Raw genomic sequence first — 19008 nt, 5'->3', positions numbered from 1 at the left:
ACACCAACAATTCAGTTAATGCGTCATTCAACAAAACAGCTATCACTTACTGGTGTCAATTTTTTAATCTGAGTTTGGAATATGAAAATGTAATTTGCCTGTTGACACATACTCATGAGTCATCAGAGTTTTGTATGAGCTCTACAGCAGCAGAAATTCTGCCATTGGTTTCATTAATTCAGAATTTTATCCTGTAAAACCAAAGATCATGGATAGTGAGTGTTTCTGACCAGTAGCATTTCACATTTGGTTTCTCTACCTTCTTTTGGTTGTGACTTTATTTCTAACTGTTCCCTCTTCTTACAGGTAAAAGAACGTAACTGGCTTAAAACTGGCTTCCATTCTGCATCCACAATAAAACTTTTCTCCACTCAGACTGTTAAGAAAACCAAGCTATCATTTTTTTCTTCCAGTTATGGAAGATTGTGTTCTTTATTTCCTCCAATCACCTCTGATTTTATAGCATGTTGTCTCAAAGAATAATGGTAAGAAATGAAGGAAGAAACCAGGTAATATTTCTGAGGGATATTGTCACTAAGGTCAACACTGCATGTTATTTTACCTGTAATTCATTTTGCCTTGTGTGCATGGGAAGGAACTGAGGAATGCAAAAATCAAGGGTTTATTCTGACTCCAGTAATGATAGATCTCATCTTTGTGCAGTTTTTGATGTACTAATGTTTTTGTGACTTGACTTAATGATATTCTTCCTAACACCAGAAAGTGTTTCTTGAGAATTTTTGTGTTCAAGTCTTGGAATGAATTTTCCAGTTCTATTTGCTTCTCAAGATGCCCTTATACAAAACCTAAGTATTTTAGTACATTAATTTTCCTAAAATTGTGTGAGCTGAGGAAGGTTCTGCAGTCAAAGGCAAGGCTTTAATTATAAAACCCATGATGATGGAGCCTGTGGATTCTGAGGTGATGTTAGTTGCCAGTGTAATCCTCTCCATTATTTTGAACATACAAAAATAATTGCCTCAGTTTTTTCTCTGTGCAAATGTAGTTCATGCTGACAGAGTAGCCCCCATTTGTTTCCAGAAATATCCAGAAAAATACCAGAAATAGCTGTTAACCTTCCCTAAAGTAGTTACTGTAGGGTTAAATGGCTTCAAAACTTGAAGTTTGAAATTAACAGCAGTTTACAATATTCTTCACTTGTATAATTTTTAATCTTTTTTATTTTTGCCCTTTTACAAAAACCCCACAGTCTTTCTGGGAACTACTGACCTACAGCTTTTAGGAGCAGATTCTATTTTTGTATTTCATTACAGGAAAAAATGGGCAGAGTTTGATGGTGTAACTTTTGAAAACAATTTTATTTGCTGTGGGCAAATACAGGCAAAATTTTTGGAGGTAAGCTGCCTTCATAACTACTTGTATCTACTGAGCCAGTTTCTGATTTTCATTGGTCTTAACTTTTTGCATAAAAATCCGAAAGAGTGTTTTGTCTTTTCAAAGGACAGAAAGAGTTAAAAGAATTAAAGTCTTCCAAAGAATCAGTAGAGCTACAACAAGCTCTGACCTGTAGTGACAATCCTGGATACTGTTTGTCTATCTCCATTATTATTGAAGGACTTCCATTAAAGCTATGAGGTGTTAGCTCTGATAGAAGTCTCAGAATAACTGAATAAAATAAACAAAAATGAGGATTTTTGGGCTTCATTTCTGTTGAAGCATGTTTTCAACATATTATTTGATTTCTAAACCATATCCAAAGAGACAAAGTGCCAGAACAATAAAACATTCTTCCTTGCTTGCAGAGCAAATTGCCTCTCACGGCAAAATGTTGAATGCAGTTGAAGCTTATCCTCAGCATGTTCTGGGGATCTGTGGAGAAGAAAAGACTCAAAATAGAAACATGTCTGACCAGAAGAACAGTACTAAGGCAGGGATAGTTGGTAAGGAGGAGAAACTAAATCATTGGTCCTGATCCGGCTTCTCCTCAAGTCAGTAGGAAGACTTGTGAACTTCACTCTGTGGAAGTGAATTTTTATGTTCAAAAGTATTACTCAAGGCAGAGTAATACTCCCCGCATCATACTATTTGTTTTTTCATTCTTCAGTTTCGTCTGGCTGACATTTAATACTGTTTATTATTAGCAGAGATTCTGCTGTAGCTCTCGGTTTTAGGTCATGAGCAGGCCTAATGCAGAGCATTTGTCACTAGACCATAGCTGTTGGAATTCAATTAAAAATTGACGTTTGACCAGAATCAGGAACAGAAATGCACTGATATTCCACAGTGTTCTGTCTTCAGAATACTGTCCCAGACACAGCAAAATGTGAGACCACAACAGCTCCAGCATGACACTACCTGCAGCATCAGCTGCAAACTAGGAGAGAATAATTTAAATAAATAAGACTCATATCTGGTGCCAAGCAAAGACTGTCCTGAGCACTTTTTATTCCAAGACCGCAGTAAATAGCATGTGGAGAAACTCAGGAATAAACAAAGAATGAAAAAGTCAGACCACAGGTCCAGCTGCATAAGTAGCCCAGTTGTTTGGACTAGAGGATAAAGCCTTTTACATTGCACAATGCATTTCTGTTTAAACCACCCAGCTCCCAGGGGCTGCCTTTCTGTTTCAGTGTACAGTGAACCGGGGTGACTGGTGTGCAGATACCCTTTGCTACGTTGTGTATGTGCAAGAACTGGGAGATTCCCAAAACTACTGCAGTTGGCTTTGGAGTTTTCTTCTTTGGTTGGGTTTTTCTTGAGAAACAGAAACATGGATGGGAGGAACAATAAAGCTAAATTATTTGAGACATGGATAGGAAGTTTACTATTTACATGGCTAGGAAACTTAACTGGAACTCAGGAAATGGCCAATCATTCCAGACTTCTTTGAGAAGCTGTAGAAAACTGGAACACTGACAGCAGCAGGAATCTAGACAAATGGTACAAGGTTCAATGAGAATGTCTCTAACATCCTTACATGTGGTTTTGGTTTGGTTTGGTTTGGTTTTTTGTTCCTCTGTAGATTTTTATATGTTTTGGAAGAACAGGATTTTCTCCTGTGTAAATTTTTTTGTTTGGTTGGTTGATCCGTAGACATGAAAAAAATACTGAGTATATCTTCACAATAGGTGGTGAATACCCCCAAAAGTTTCATGTAGTTAAACGCTGTATGATTTGAGGTTTATTTCTAGAGACCATCCAACATTTAAGCCAATGTGACAGACTATGCATGAAGGACCTCACAGAAGTTGGTCAGGTCCAGACATATTTTAATGTAATATTGTCAGCATTGTTGTTCTGTCAAAGTAAAATTATATTAAAGTTACTGAATCCCAGTGATGCTTCTGTTTAGATGTCTTCTAAATATTATATGCAGAAAAAAGTCCAGATCTAAAATTTTAACAATGTTTTCAATCAAAAACCAGTTATATCAACTGATTCTGCTCCACAGAACAACCAAGGGGCTTAGTTTTCCTTCCAATATAGAAAAAGTTTTTAGCCCTGCAAGCTATAGCACAATTGTCCTTGCATGGTCGCTCCTTGATCTGCTGTCAAATGTAAAATCAAACACCTGTGGCAGATACTTAAGACTATGTGTGTGCCCCTGTTGATCCATCTGCAATATATTACATCCTAATTTATTACTATGGGTGGTTTTCAAAGGGGATTCATTAGACAAAGTCCATTGCACAGTTAAAAAACTGTTTTTCTTCCCACTGTTCTAATTTTCTCTTCTTCTCAGGTTTCTGTTTCTTTTTATGCCATGCCAGGGATATTAAGTGCTTGTGAGACACTGTTTTGTCCAAAACCAGTCAGTCTGTTCTGGGCAATTAATGTGGGTGGCAAGCAATATCTGACCCAAATTTTGTGGGTTGGATAAACTGTAAGAAGTGGTTAATTATCTTCTACAGACTATATCGGTTTAACGAGGGGTGGAATTTCTCATTTATACAGAATAAAGCCATGAGTTCTGGCATTGTCCTGAAAGGAACCAAGGGATAACTGTCTCTTAAAGGAACAAGATTTTTCACAGAGCTGTCTGAAGCTTAGGCCATGACTTGGTTTGGAAGGCCATATGATGGCTCTGATTAGAGCTGATAATACAGATTACTGTGTTCTAGGGATACAATCAGGGGAAGATATACCTTACTAAGATAAAGTTCCTGATCCAGGTTTTCCTTTGGGTTTTTTTCCAACTCTTTTCAAGACAAGAGGTAAGAAAACAGCTACAGTTTTCCATGATAGCAGTTTTTAGCTTTGTGGGTTTATTGATTCTTGTAATATATAAAACTATGTAAAGAAAGTAAGGAGAATAAGGTTTGCTTCTTCTAAGTCTTTTCTCTGCTCAACGTAAAGCCATCACATCTGGTCCACCCTGTCTGAGATACGAAACAATGGATGTGTTTCTACCTGGGCTGCAGTTGCTGAAAATTTCCTTCCTGAATAATATCTGAGTTGAGTTGCATGTTCACTATTATAGTGAACATTATATAGCTCACGTTAGATTATATATATATAGCTCATGTTAGATTATATATGTAGCTCACTATATAGCTCACATTATGTTATATGCGAGCACTTCTGCTTTTCTCTAAGGAAACCCTCAGATGCTGCTTCTTCATACCACAGATTGATAGTTTATGGAGAAATCCAACAGCTAAATCATCAAGTTGAGAGTTCTTAGAGTCTGTTGTGACGTGGTTTTGGAAATACTTTCTTTTCTTTTTCCTTCTGCCACCCTGGGCACTGCTACACCAAATAAAATTTCTGTCATTTAAAATGCAATCGCAAAGTTCATGATACTTAGCTCCAAGTTGTCACTTGAAGTTTTAATGATGAAAATTTTTTGTCATTTTTTGAGAAGCTTCAACTTCCGCCTGAAGAAACCCCTCCGAGGCTAAATGTCAATGATATTTGAATGAGGCTGTCTGGTTTATTGTAAGACTGTTTGATTTAGATCAAGCTCTTCAGTGTAAGTGAAGCTGCCTCATCTGGGAAAGGAAATGACTTAAAAGTGATGTAACAGTTCTGACAGGGAGTCAGACAGTGGGAGACACATATAACTGGTTTGTCTTGTGCTGCATTTAATTGGGCTCCCTATTAACTCATCAGATGGTGAAAGGGAAAACAGCATTCCGTAACAGCTTTTAGTCACTTGAGATGAAGAAATAAAGCGTAATGATGCAAACAGGAATTTTCACCTTACCATTACAGCCCGCACTTTCCCTGACAGCAGAGCTTCCCTGACTCAGACATGTGTTAGGGAAACCAGGACAAACACCAATGAGCTGTGAGTCCCCACCCTGTTCATGACACAGGGAACATCTCTCTCCTTCCCCTGTCTGGGAGGAGGCTCATTTCTGAAGAAAATGGCCCAACATCTAAGGGATGACTGATTCCTCCAGACGCAAAACTTTTCATGTTTCTTGTGTTAAAAAAGACACTCCCAAACGGCTCCCCCTTACACTCCTCCTGCAGCCAGATGTGCGCTTCCACATAATTGCAGGATGATGTCTCCAACAGGGAGCCCTGCTGATGGACTTTCCGATAACCAGTGCAATTTTCTGGCCAGTGTGTGTCTTGAACACAGTCTTCATCAATCAAGTGTGTCAGGGAGCCCCGAAAGGCATTGCTGCAGGTACTGCCTGTACCTACTGGAAGGCAACACAGTCCCCTGATGCTTCTCAGCCCCTGGGCATCCTGCTGCCCCACAGGGCCTCATTGCTTGCCCCAGCTCCACACTGCCTGCAGCACTTGTGACTAAATTGCTTGGTGAGTCTTGAATCATAGAAAATGTACCTGAAGCTTGGGTATTATTTTAAGAAAGTCCTTCTGCCTTCATCTTCAAAATTTATGGTGTGTCTTGATAACCCCATAATGTAAAGATGGAAGTAATATAAGGTGTCCAATAACTTTTACTTCAGAAGATGACGTTTGGAGCCTGGCTCAATGGCCTGAATACAGGCACCAAGTACCATTTTAGTGATTTCATGTCTTTTTCCAAACCAGATGCTGTCCTGTGAGGATGGAAGTTTCCCACAGGTTTTTGTCGCATCTGCCTTGATATCCCAAGCACTTGGATGACACTGTATGTATCTTTATCCAACTGAATTCCTCCATTCTGTGTTTAAAACTGTCTAAGTAAACATCTGCTTGGAAGCAAATATATTCTGGAATGATTACTCCTCTTCCTTGGAGGCCCAAGGTACCACAGACATGCAGATGTGGTAGGTTACAGGGGAGCTTAGGAGAGAAAGAAGTGATCAGTGAAACTGGAGACTGCACAATGAAATGGATGCATGCTCTGTTTCAGCTCCAGTCAAGGCTTAGTTCAACCACCCCATCTGCCTGGCAGTCATATCACCGGTGAACTGTAGAATTTCTGGTGCTTTTGTACAACTAGAGTGCCAAACCAGCCAGCAGCCACTGCAGTCCTATTGTGCAAGGTATGCAAAGATCATGAGGTGATGGACAGCCTCTACCTCAGCCTTTTGACTATCCATAGTGGGACAGGGAGGAACAAAGGGAGGAAGGCTTATAAGCAGAAATATTTAGGTACCTCAGTCCCATTGAAATCAGTAGGGAACTTGTTTCAGTACTTTAGTGACTTAGTTCTCCTGGTTTTTATTATAGATCTCACCCTCAGCCATGACCTGTGGATGTATGGCAAGCATCTGAATTTTAACTGCTCTTAACCAATCTGGACCAGCTGTGTGATGTAGTTGAATTTGGCTTGGAATCTGAGCCAGACAGCCTCATTCAAATATCTGATGTTGATATCCATCCATCAAATTTATAGGAGCTGCTGGATGGTAGGGATGTTGTTTAGAACTTGCCTGTCCCTGTCAGATATCAATGCAATCTAAAAAAGTAGTAAGGATGTGAATGGCTAAAAAAGATGAAATGTGTCAGGCTTAAGTGCCAATAGATATCCTACTGTAATTATGAATAAATAATACCTTCTTTCTCAAGAGATATGCTTTCTGTAAGTAGCAGGGGAAATTCTGGTGCATTTCCTTTTCCAGCTGCGCTCTCGTCTTTCTGTGAGATGCAAGTTATGGAGATTGTGTTACACACTTTACATTATGTACATCAACTAAGGGCAATATGTGATTTTTTTAAAAAAAAAAAAAAAAAAAAAAAAAAAAAAAAAAAAAAAAAAAAAAAAAACCCACAACTCTGAACCACTTCCCAGAGAGGGCTCTACAGGCCTCAGGGGACTGGCACATTCTCCTTAATTAATATCCCTGTTCACTCTGGGCCCAATTGCTCATTTGTCTCTCTCTCTTCCCAACAGAGTCAAGGAACCGCCACATGGGGCATAAAGCATCTGAAGCCCATCCCCATATTTCTGGAATATGTTAATAATAAACCAAGCATTAAGGATTGTAGGTAATTTCTTTTCAAGCTCCTGTGCTGCTTTCTCAACCCTGCTGCACACTGACAGTGACACCAGCAGCATGAACTCGCTGGTGATGGCACATGTGGGTACTTCTGTGTGTCTAGCTTGTGTTCTTCACTGTGACCATAGCTACCCACAGGCAGAAAGTTGTGTTCTCTGTGATTTCTGTGTACTCTGAGGAGCAGTTATATGTTACATGGGCCCCTCTGGCAGAACAGCCCACACCAAGTATTCTCTCAATGCTGCAAAGAAACCATAAAATTCTGCTGCAGGAAATCCCATGCTCCTTTGGCTTGAATGCTTAGCAGCTATTCAGGGTTTTTCTGTGTCATGTTTCTTTTGGGAGGAGGAGCTGATAGAGTCATGCAGAGTCTTTGTGCAATCTGATTTATTTGCCAGAAGTGTGAGCCAGGTCTCCTTGCTTCACAAAATAAATAAAAAATAAAAGCAGGAGGTGGTTTCCTCACTGAGAAATCCAAACGCGCCAGAAACATTTTGCCTGATTTTTTCAAAATTCAGTGTTTTGCATCTCTGGCCTTTTTCTGGCTTTGTCTCTCACAGCTCTCTGCTTCCAGAGTCACGGTTGGTCCAACAAAAATCCTTTCATCCCATGTAGCTTAGCTGCTCTCAGCCACTGCTGTAATGATTGGTACCTTTGGCAGGAACTTCAGTTGTCTCAGTTACCTCTGCTCCAAGGAACGTTTTCTGTACCTTCCTTTAAGTCTCAGAGCTTTTTCCAGAAGATACACTTTTGTCACTATAGGAATGATTGAAGAGTAGTCTTATGGCATATGTTAGAAAAGAATCAAATTTGATCATTGCAGTTTCTTTAGGTTCTGTAATATATGAATACATCCCTTAGGTTGACAGTTTGATGGGAGCTTTAAAATCTTGCAGAAAACCAGTGAAGTCAAGGATGCAAATTCAGTTTCCAGGAGATTGCATCAAGCTTCAGGGTTGTTTGGTTTGTTGTTGTTGTTGTTTTGTCTTGTTTTTTCATGTTTGTTTGTTTGTTTGTTTGTTTGTTTTTTGGGTTTTTTTTAGTTTCTTTTTTAAACTAAAAAATTCTCTTGTATTGTGAACTATGATTTGTCAGGGCTTATCTAAAAGTATGCAGAATCATCACTGGTCACACAGGCCATGCTATTATGCTTACAAATATGACTGGTTGCATGAGTTCCACAGGTCATACTTTTCTCTCTCAGTGCTCCTGACCTTTCACTATTTCTTTGTGTCTGGTGTGACACCTGGTGTTGCAGTAACCACACAGAATCAGACAAAAAATCAGACTGAAAGAGGTATTTGGAGCTCCATCCTCTGACTGACTGACTGACTGACTGACTGACTGTGTTAAGAGCATGGCCAGCTCAGGCAGCTTCCTCAGGGCCTTGTTCAGCTCATTTTTCAACATCTCCAAAGAAGAATACGGGGTCTTACAGGAAAGCTATGGCTGAGCTGTCCTCTGCATTCTTTTCTTTCAGATAAGCAGTTCCCTTTCCCAGAGCCCCAGCCCTTGTTCTTACCCCATTTAGGCTGGACCTGTGAGCTGGGTGAGACTCTATCAGCACCCTGTGGAGAGCTCCTGTCTCCTTTGGAGGAGCAGTCCTAACCAATGTGCACTGTAGTTCTTAAAATTCTCACCTCTATTTCTGCACTGGTACACATTTGGTAAAGGGGAGTTGAATCTGCCTCTTCTGTCTATGAATATTCAGAGTCTGAATATGAAATCTCTCTATTTTTCATTTGAGAAAATCAAAACAGATCCCAATCTTCTTGTGGAATCTCAGCAATTGACATGAGTGTCAGCTGGAACAGAATTCATTGCACTGGTGCAGTGCTGTGTTTTGGATTCAGCAGGACAATGTTGATAACACACTGATGTTTTGGTTGTTGCTAAGTAGTGCTTATGCTGAGTCAAAGACTTTTCAGTGTCTCATGCTCTGCCTTTGAGGAAATGCACAAGAAGATGGGAGGGAGCATGGCTGGGACTGTTGACCTGAACTGGCCAAATGGACATTCCATGGAATATTGTGCCCAATATATAAACTGAGGAGAGTTGGCTGAGGGGCTGACCACTAATGGGGGACAGTGGTGAGCACTTGTACAGTGTGTCACTTTTTTCTCTCGCATTTTAATCCCTTTATCTCTCCTTTTCCTTACATTATTTATTGTCACCCCGGTTTTTCTGAGTTTTTTAAAGCCTTCTACTTGTTCATATGATGGAGTCAGTTTCTTTAGTTTCTGCACAATATTAGGAGCAGTTTTCACTTTTCTCACACATGGGAAACATAAACAAACCTTTTGTTTTTCATTCCCTGTCCTTTGTTTACATATTTCTAGTCTGAAAATAATTGTAACTGACAGCTGGTCTGGCCACTGGTCTGAAAGGTAGTAACCCCTGAAGCCAATCCACAACCAGACACACAAATGTATAAAAATGTAAGAAATAAACAGGCTGGGACTCTCGGCCCTGCTCTCTCTCTGAGGAGCAACTCTGCCCTGCAAATCTCTTGTCTCCGTGTGATTGCTTTGCATGCCGCAATCACAATTTATTATTATTATTTTTTTTCTCAATTCTTACACTGTTCTTATCTTAACTCATGGGTTTTACCTCTTTTTCTGATTTCCTCATCCCAGCAGGGTGAGGCAGAGGGGAGTGAGTGAGTGAGTGAGTGAGTGAGTGAGTGAGTGAGTGAGTGAGTGAGTGAGTGCTTTGTGGTACATTGTTGCTAGCTGGGGTTAAATTGCAGCAGTGGGGAAAATCATCTTGCAGATGGACAGGCAGAACAGCCTTGCTCACTGTTTAATGAGGCCAAGTGCTGGGTCCTGCATTTGAGTTACAACAAACCCATGCAGCTCTACAAGCCTGGGGAGGACAGGTGGAAGGGGACTGGGAGGTGCTGGCTGACAGTAGCTGGATATGGGCCAGAATGAGCCCAGGTGGACAAGGAGGCCAAAACATCTTGGCCTGTATCAAGAACAGTGTGGCCAACAGAAGCAGGGCACTGATTATCTCCCTTTACTTGGTACTGGGGAGGCTGTACCTGCAGTGCTGTGTTCGGTTCTGGACCCCTCCCTTCAAAAACGACTTTGAGGTGCTGGAGTGAAGGGCAACAAGTCTCACAAAAGCACTAGAAGACATGATGAACAGCTGAAGGAACTATGTTTGTTCAGTCTAGAGAAGAGGAGGCTTGGGGGTGGACCCAGTCTCTTCCACTGTGCCTGCAGTGAGAGGACAAGAGGAGATGGTCCTAAACTGAGATAGGGCAGATGCAGACTAGATGTTAGAAAAATTTTGTCGTTGTTAGGGTGGCCAGGCTCTGGAGGAGGTTGCCCAGGGAGGTGGTGGAATGACACCAAGGAAGTGCTTAAGAGGCATCTGGAGCTGGGTGATTTGGTTTAGTGGTTTAGGGGTTACAGCATCAGTGCTGGGTGGACAGTTGGATTGGGTGACCTTGAAGATCTCTTCCAACCTTGACTTTCTGATTCTGTGTCCTGCTCTGGGCAGTCTGCCCGGAGCTGTCCCTCAGAGAGCTGGAGAGAAACAGTAGCAGCCCGGCAGAGCTGTTGAGACTCTTGAAAGCCAGGTACAAATGTAATTAACATGAGCTGCAGAGCCCCACTAGTAACTGAATTTGAACCACAACTCTACCAACACAGGACATACAGTAGTAATGAGCCAGATGGAGTGAACACTCCAAGGCCTCTCCAGGAAGCCCTTAGGCAGTTAAGGTGAGCCTTGGGCTGGCTGGTGTGTGGGAGAGAACCACGGTTTAGTGACTGGTGCTGGTCAGAGCTGCAGCTGCAGTCTGGCAGCCTTATTCTTCCCTAGAGCAGTTAGTAAGTTTTGCTCCTGCAGCTCTCACCAAGCTCAAGGTCCTTCCCCACATGGGTGGCTTTTTTGGTCATGTGGTACAGAATCAGGGAGAGAAGCACACCCTGTGCCAATGGAATGTGGAAGTCAGAGGAAGGGATGTGATTGGCAAGTCCTGGGTGGAGGATATGGTCAGGTGGGGACAATTCCTCCATCTCAGAAAAATTTGTGAAATTTTTGACATTTTTTCTCATCCTGTGTCGTAATGCAAAGACATTCGGACTATTTTTTGTTACAAAGGGATAAGTAAAATAGAAGTTTGTGACAATTCCTATGCTTTGTTTAAATGCCTTTGGGATACATTGTTTTTATCTGATTGTTATTTTTCTAATTCTCTTCCATTATAAGTTTTGCAAAAATCATTTGCATCTGGAAGCTCAACTTAAAATTTGACTGTGAAAAATAAAATCGGATTAAATTTTTAATAAATTTTAAAAAATCCAAGTAATTAAAAAAAACTTAATGGCCTCCTCCCCAAAAGTCTTTGACAATTTGTCAAATTTTGTAGCAAAAATGTTTTATATAAGAGGTTCCAAGTAGATTGGATACCCTTTTATTTTACCTTAGTCCCCTTAGGACCTCCCCATGATGCAGAAATGATTATATCTGTTTTCCTGCAGATGTTAAAATACCTATGGAAGCCCTTTGGAGAAAAGGGGAATCAACTATCTATGCTTTGTGAGCTGGAAAAGATAACTGATAACAAGTAATAGAAAATCATCTCTTAGAAAACACAAGTACCATAAAAAGACCTGTTCCACTTAAGGACAAAAAATTATTTCCTGTTTCAGAATTAGAGGAACTCAAATAAAAGGCAAGCAAAATATAAACATTTGCAACACTTTCTGCCTCTCTAAATGTGTTTATTTTAAAATCAAAAGTTAGCCGAGGTGTTTTTGGGATACCACTCACAAGAACACCTCAACAGTCTAAAATTTGGTGAAAGCAAAAAAAACTCCTTTCTTTCAGGATTTTTTCTGAAGAATGTCCTATGTAATGAGTCTCATCTCAGATTTAATTAAGTAGACAATTTATTTAAAAGATAACCACACATGTATATATTCAGTAGGTTTATCACCAGTTCTGGCCAGCTTATGTGCTCAGGGGCCTCCAGCTCCAGCATGTGGTGAAAAACACACTCCTTTAGTGTCACAGATCTTTCTGCTGCCACAGAAAATAGACAATGCATTCCAGGTGCTGGGGCAGAGCTGGCAAATTCTGAGTATTCACAACTAGGACAAGACCTTTGAAGGAATTCACCTACCTGGAGCTCTTACTGGGAAAACTTGGCAATAAATACAAACAAACAAAAAAAAGCCAGGTAAGTCCAGATTCTCAGAAATTTATTGAACTTCGTAAATGCAGGTGAAGTGCACTGTCAGGCAGCTGCCAGTGAGTGAGCAACGCTCAGCTCCTGTAAGGCTGTGTTTGCTCCTGGTTGTGCTGGAGAACCATGGTGCTGGCTGCCAGCCTGTCTGCTCCTGTCTCGTGATCACCAGGCAAAGTGTGAGACTGCAGGGAGTCTCTCTGTCTTGGCCAGTGAACCACCTGAAGAGAGCCCGGGTATTTCAGTCATTTGTGATCGTTTCTCCATTCCCAGGGAAATTGTGTCGGAAAACCCAGTCATGATCCTAAAAGTTGAGGTATGCTGAAAATTCTGGCCAGAGGGAAGAAGAAAGCCTATGTTTCTATTCACTGCTTGTTTTGAAAGGACTCAGTCCAAAACACAGAGAAAACTAGAGTGATTCCCATTGACTTAGCCGGCTTTGAGTGAAACCCAAAGTGCTTGATACTAAACTCCTCAGAAACATGAGCTAGTGAAACTGGTGAGGAGTTCTCAGGCAACAGGCTCCTTTTTCCACAGCTACCCATGTCCAGCTGTCACTTTTCTTCTTCAGTCCTTCTGATCTTCCTCTGCATCCTGCATGGCTCAGGCAGGTGAGAGTCAGACCATTCCTTTCTGGATCCTTGCAGATCGATCTGTTCCCTTCCTGCTCCACTTCCCACACTGGGAGATTCCCAGACTGAGATTTAGGCTCTCCTCTGGGGAGTCTTCCTAAGAGACATGATACTGGTTTTTGGCAAGACCCTTTTCTGACACTTATCCAGACCCATCCTGTCCCCATAGCAACTCTGGGTAACAACTGAGATGCATTACATTATTTTTTCCATTCTTCTGGCACTTGAGTATAAATGTAGCTGCCAGCAGGTAAATTTAAAATGTATAATAATCAGGCCTTCACACAGCTGGTAGCCAGCCTGCATAGTTTGCTACCACAGGAGGCCACAGAATTGAAGAAATACAGTCTGAAAAGTATTGAAATTGGAATTGCTTGTGGGAACCTCATCCCGCTTTTCACATGGGGTTTGGTGGGCAGAGAAAGAGATCCAAAGACTTCAGCTCTCACTCTGCAAAGGACTCAGCTGTGGTGTTGTTACATGTTTCTTAACAAGAATTCTGTTCAAAATTATTTTTTAGCTTCAAAGATTGTATTTGTTCAAACTATTCCCATCAGGTGAGGGGGTTTGTCTGCCTTAAGCCGGGCAAAATTTTGAATACAAAAAGCTGGTGGCAGTGCCAGTTGTGTATGTTCCTTATTTCTTTTAAGAAGTGTCGGGGAATCCAAAAGAGGCAATATTCTCCTTCATCTTGGTGATCTCCAAGTGCTGGTCTATGACTTTGTGATGCTCCAGGCACTGGACTTTCAAAGCTCCTGCTCTGAACAAAGTGGGTCTAGCTGATGCCAATGAAAATATTCATTTGATCCCTCTTGCCATTTCAAAGCTTCATGAAAAGCTTTTTTCTTCCTATTCATTCAAGTCCCTCAATACAGGGATATGATAATTTGAGCAGAGTGGTTAACTGCCAGCAGAGAAAACAACACGGGCATGAAAATTCAGCCAGAAAAAGATGTCTGTGCAGGGAAACCCTCCTTTCAGCTCCTCCCTGTAGAAATGGTGTCTTCTTGTTTTCTGAGCAAAACCACAAAAAGGAGGTTGGATCATTTTTACATACATTTTCCTTGGAGAACTCTTTTACTTCCCAGGCACCTTTTTATGCCTGACACTATTAATAATTTTCAAAATTTCAGAAAGCTCTTGAAATCAATCAGGAGTGCAAAGAAACTTTCCCTGGGAATGTTTTACTGCCTTCTCAGAAGTGGCTGACCTTGCACTTACTGCAAGTGATAATTTGGTATAAGGTTTCTTTTCTCAGCTTGAAATACAATAGGAGCTCCTCCCACTCCCACAGAAATACATGTACCAGCACTTAACAGACCATCCTCAAAGACCTGGATTCTCTCACCCACCACATGTTCTCTGCCTCCTTCCTCTTGTTTCCACCCACATCTGGTCAGATAGTCTCGCTGTGAGAAATGATGGTGCCATACATAAGAATATTATCACATTACCACTTACAACTCAGTCTATCTATCCCTTTCTGTGTGACTTTTTTTCCCTGCCTCACTCTTTCTGTGTATTTCTACTGTATCAGATAATCCTTGAAAAGAACCAGAACTCCCTGCAATGCTCCCAAACATATTTTAAAATAAAATGAATTTTCTCCAGAAAGGTTTCTTGACAAACAGTCTTGGATTTTTCCCATCATAGGTTGTCATGACAAAACCATTGTTTTCACTGAGAGTTGTTCCCTTACCGGTGCTACAGATCAGTTCTAGTCAGCATTTGCTTCCAGTTGTAACATGGAGATGCAAAACACAAATACTAACCCTTTCCAGGGGAGCAAACAACTCTGACTTGGATGATGATGGATAGCTGGAAGCCAGATCTGCTTTCAGGGCCCGTCTCTGTTGTCTCAGACTTCAGAGGGATTTTTTGACAGGGTGGTAAGCCTGTGGGTGGGAAGTAGGCTCAATGTCTGTGCAAGTCAGCGCATCTTGACATTACAATGACTTTGGAAGAACAGCGTGGCAGAGACTTTTCTTCAGCCTCTCCATGCTCATGAGGTCAGGCCCAAATCCATTGCACCTACTGTAAATTGTTAGGTCCTGTCCTTTAAATATGACCTTCACTATCCTTCTTCAGTTCCTGGTGAGGTGACCTGACTGGAAAATTAAGAACTCATTCAGGGTGACTTTGATTTCTACAATGTTTGTGTTTCACTGGCCAGGTGAGGACCCTAAGATGGCTGGATTTACATAGGTGTTTCAGTGAGGTATTTATGGGTAGGAAGAGGTACACAGGTCTTGTGCATTATAATATTTCCCTACCTGTCAAGGTGGCTGTGAAGTTAAATGTATTAGAGGATTTAAAACATTCAGCTGTTGCTTTGTTAGGGGTCTTACAAGACATATTGGACATGATCCATATGTACCACAACAGAGGAAAGCTAATTAATATATAGACAAGGTATGAATTATTATTAATCAAAACTACCATAACTGGTCCTCCTCTTTAATACCTATCATTATATTTAAATTTTGAAAGGAGTTACTTTTCCATAGCCAAAAGAAAGGTAATATAATTCTGCAGGGAAACATCTATTCAGTAGAAGATTCTGTCACATTAATGACTTACATTTTGAAATTAGTAAGGATTTTTGCAGAGTTGAGTCGCTCACCAGGGGACATTTCTATAAAGGCTATCTCATAAGAAAACAGGGTGTGTCATGTTTAGAGATGTTTCTTCATGAAAGTTTAAGTTAAAGATAGATTTTCCCTTTGAGACTTAGCTGGAATTGGACACAGATTATTTTTCTAGACCACAAAACTCCAGAACATTTCCACAGTTTCAGGTCCCGGACAGATTACTGCTAATCAGGAAAAGATCAGGACACACACTTTTATTCTCGCTTCTTATTTTCTGCTTTATGCTTTATGCAGTGGTTCCTTTGCCACATCTGGGCAAGCAGGGGACAAAATGCCAGAGAGCTCCAGCAGAAACAAAGGAATGTGATCATAGCCTGAACAGTGAGCTGAAAGACTCAGCCTGTGAAGACTTTGCTAAAAAACTTTCAGCCATCAGCAATTTTGTTGAGAGATGCAGTTTTGGGGTTCCTGAAATTATTCAAGAATTCATCAAGACAACATCAATATAGGGAAAAACATAGTTTTCTAATATTTTCTTCGTGAAATGCTGCAACTTTCAGCTCTTTTATGGAGAACCCGGAAAGCTCAAAGAAAAAAAAAAAAAGAAAAAAAAAAAAAAAGAGGTTAGCAAGGAAGAACGCTGCTTAATACCTTGCAAGGAGCCTGTTTGAACTCATAAAATCATAGAATGCTTTGGGAAGGAAGGGACCTTAAAGGTCATCTAGTTCCAACCCCCCTGACATGGTCAGGGACATCTCCCAGTAGACCAGGTTGTTCAGAGCCCCATCCCTGGAGAGGTCTTAAACCTCAGATAAACAGCTCAAGATATTTAATGCTTGTGGTTGTAAATGTGTGACCCCAGATTCACTCAGAGCTTTGCATTTAGCACAAGTCCTTTCCCATAAAAATGTGTCATGTACCAAGGACCCCAGAAGGCATGAAATGTAGAAAACAATAAATTCCCATTGTTGACACAGTACTCTTTTATAAATTAAACCAGACATTTGTTGACAAGCCTGCCACAAACAATATTCAGCAACTGCAACTCCTATTATTAAAGTTAGGAATATGTCTAGCTAACAACAATTGCATCCACTAAGATGAGAAAGCCTGTCTAGCTAACATCAATTGATTTTATGTAGACGAGGAAGCCTGTCTAGCTAACTTGTCCTCAGGCAATAAACCAGGAAATGCGTTACTTCATAAGGTTTCTGTAAATGCCTCTCCACTGCTGAGCAGCAATTTATGAGTGAAAGCATGAGGACATTACCTCTCTAATGAATGTTACTTGGACATATTACTTGTTTAAGTGATGCTACTTTCAAGTTCAGAGCATCATCACTGATCCTCCAAGAGAAACAATAAGAGAGGCATTGATACCTTTTGCCACGTAAGGGTAAAATGTATATGTGATACTGGACTAGTATCCATCTTTTGTATTAGCAAGCAAGTCAGGATCCCTTCACCTTGAAAAGACTGGCCAGAACTCTCACTCAAGTATCCACATTCTCCCAATTAGATGATGCACATGGTCCCACTGATAGCTCTTTGGAGGAGATGGTAGAAGGTCCTTTTCTCTGTCCTTTTACATCTTTTGGTCTATGGTGAGACATATGTGCAGTGACATTGGCTGATACTACTTGCCTTTGCTCCTCTCTTAACCCTTACTTAGCTGTAATCAGGGCAGGGAGCTTCTCTTCACTTTTTGAAGCAAATGAAGTTATTCTTCCTTCTCCTTGGCCCATTTCATGAAAAATAACATCCTGTTTGTCCTCTGGAGTCTGTGTCTAGGATTATTAAAATAATAGCAATAAAAGCTTCAGAAATATCCCACAGCCATCTCAGACCTTGGGAACCAGTTGTCATACCTTGCTTTATCGACTGCAGAATATCTAACTTTTTTGACTACAGGAATAATAAATTATCCTAATTTTGTGCCTAGGAAAATAAGATGGTGTTGTATACAATGTGATGTTATCCTTTCTTGTCTCCAGTTTTTATACCTTCTTCCTTTTACTGAAATAATATTTTTGCCCCTCAGTTCTCATATCTATTGCAAAATCCTTGTAGAAGATTAGCAAAGAAAGAGAAACTGTGAATTCCAGATGTTATACTACCTTTTAAGTTTGTTCTCAGCCCCCTAAATGTCCCTGCAGTTCTCCTTTACTTTTGGGTGAAAACCAGAAATGGCACACCCAAGATACTTGTACCATCAAACACATCTCTCAGGCTCGCTTGTGCAACAAACAGTACCTAAGCCTAAGTACCAGGGGTATATGGAAGCAGAGGTCAGTGAATCTCCCCACAAGTCTTTCCTCTGTGATCGACACGTGATACGCTTAACTCCCTCAGCAGGTTTCAGAGACTCTGTAGTATGCCCTCTGTTACCTGTGCAAGCCCTGTTCTGTTCCTATTATCCCTATAAGGCTGTACTTTGCATGTGGTGTTTTTAGCAAAGTGTCTGGCTGAGAGAAGTACCAGGAATATCTGAAAAAATATATATTTGAAGGAAAAAAAAAAAAAGTAAGCAGGAAAGGCAAAAAAAAATAGGGATAGAATAATATGAGAAAACATAAGGTTTAGGGGCTACTGACAGTTCTTGTTGCTGGATACAGACTGTTAAAGCCAGAGAAGCCTGGTCCAAACTTCTATCCTACAAAGGAACCAGAAAGAAAAAGGCGCAAGTGAACCCACCGTTTTCCATGGGTCAGGCATTCCCACTTCAGTTCTCAGGAGAGAGACAAGGGAAGAGCCCCTGCAGCCTGTCTCCAAAACACACCTCTGGCCCTCTCTGAGCCTCAGAGCTGAGTCCTTATTTAAATCCTTCAGCTGGTACTCTTACTCTTTGGCTGATTCCCAGCTCCTGCATGCTGTTGTCACATAGCAGGCCAGCTGCTTTCCCAAGCCTTTCTGGGGACCTTTTGTGGTTGTATTTAGCAGGGAGGGTACTGGAATTCCAGTCAGGCTTGCAGAGACCTCAGTGGGAATCAGTCTCAACTCCTAATGCACAGGAAAACTAAGCAACGAGAAGGTTGCTTCAAGGTCACTGGGCTGGTGTTCAAAAAGAAGCAAGGTCAGGAATGAAAAAGGAGGAGAGAAAGCGATAAATATTTTTGCCTGGCGTTGATGTCAGGCTCACCAGCCTATTCTTGTCACGCCACTCCCTTTTTTCCATGCAGACACAATATTAGCTGTCTTCGCTGGTATTTCCCTGGTATTCC

General features: G+C 41.0%; 1 long non-coding RNA gene across 2 annotated transcripts; it reads right to left on the bottom strand.

Moving 5' to 3' along the window:
* Positions 1 to 1333: 1333 nt before the first annotated feature.
* LOC120759578 (uncharacterized) lies at positions 1334 to 18751 on the bottom strand. 2 transcript variants are annotated; one of them, XR_005703200.1, is made up of 3 exons: positions 18482 to 18751; positions 14969 to 15091; positions 1334 to 1830 (listed from the first exon to the last, which is right to left on the bottom strand). It is a non-coding gene; the product is annotated as an uncharacterized LOC120759578 (long non-coding RNA). The 2 variants fall into 2 exon arrangements; XR_005703201.1 differs by lacking the exon at positions 1334 to 1830 and adding an exon at positions 6921 to 7002.
* Positions 18752 to 19008: the final 257 nt, after the last annotated feature.

The sequence above is a fragment of the Hirundo rustica genome, chromosome 1 (assembly GCF_015227805.2).
Source record: "Hirundo rustica isolate bHirRus1 chromosome 1, bHirRus1.pri.v3, whole genome shotgun sequence".
Taxonomy (NCBI): Eukaryota; Metazoa; Chordata; class Aves; order Passeriformes; family Hirundinidae; genus Hirundo; species Hirundo rustica.
This window is presented reverse-complemented; position numbering and strand designations above follow the sequence as displayed.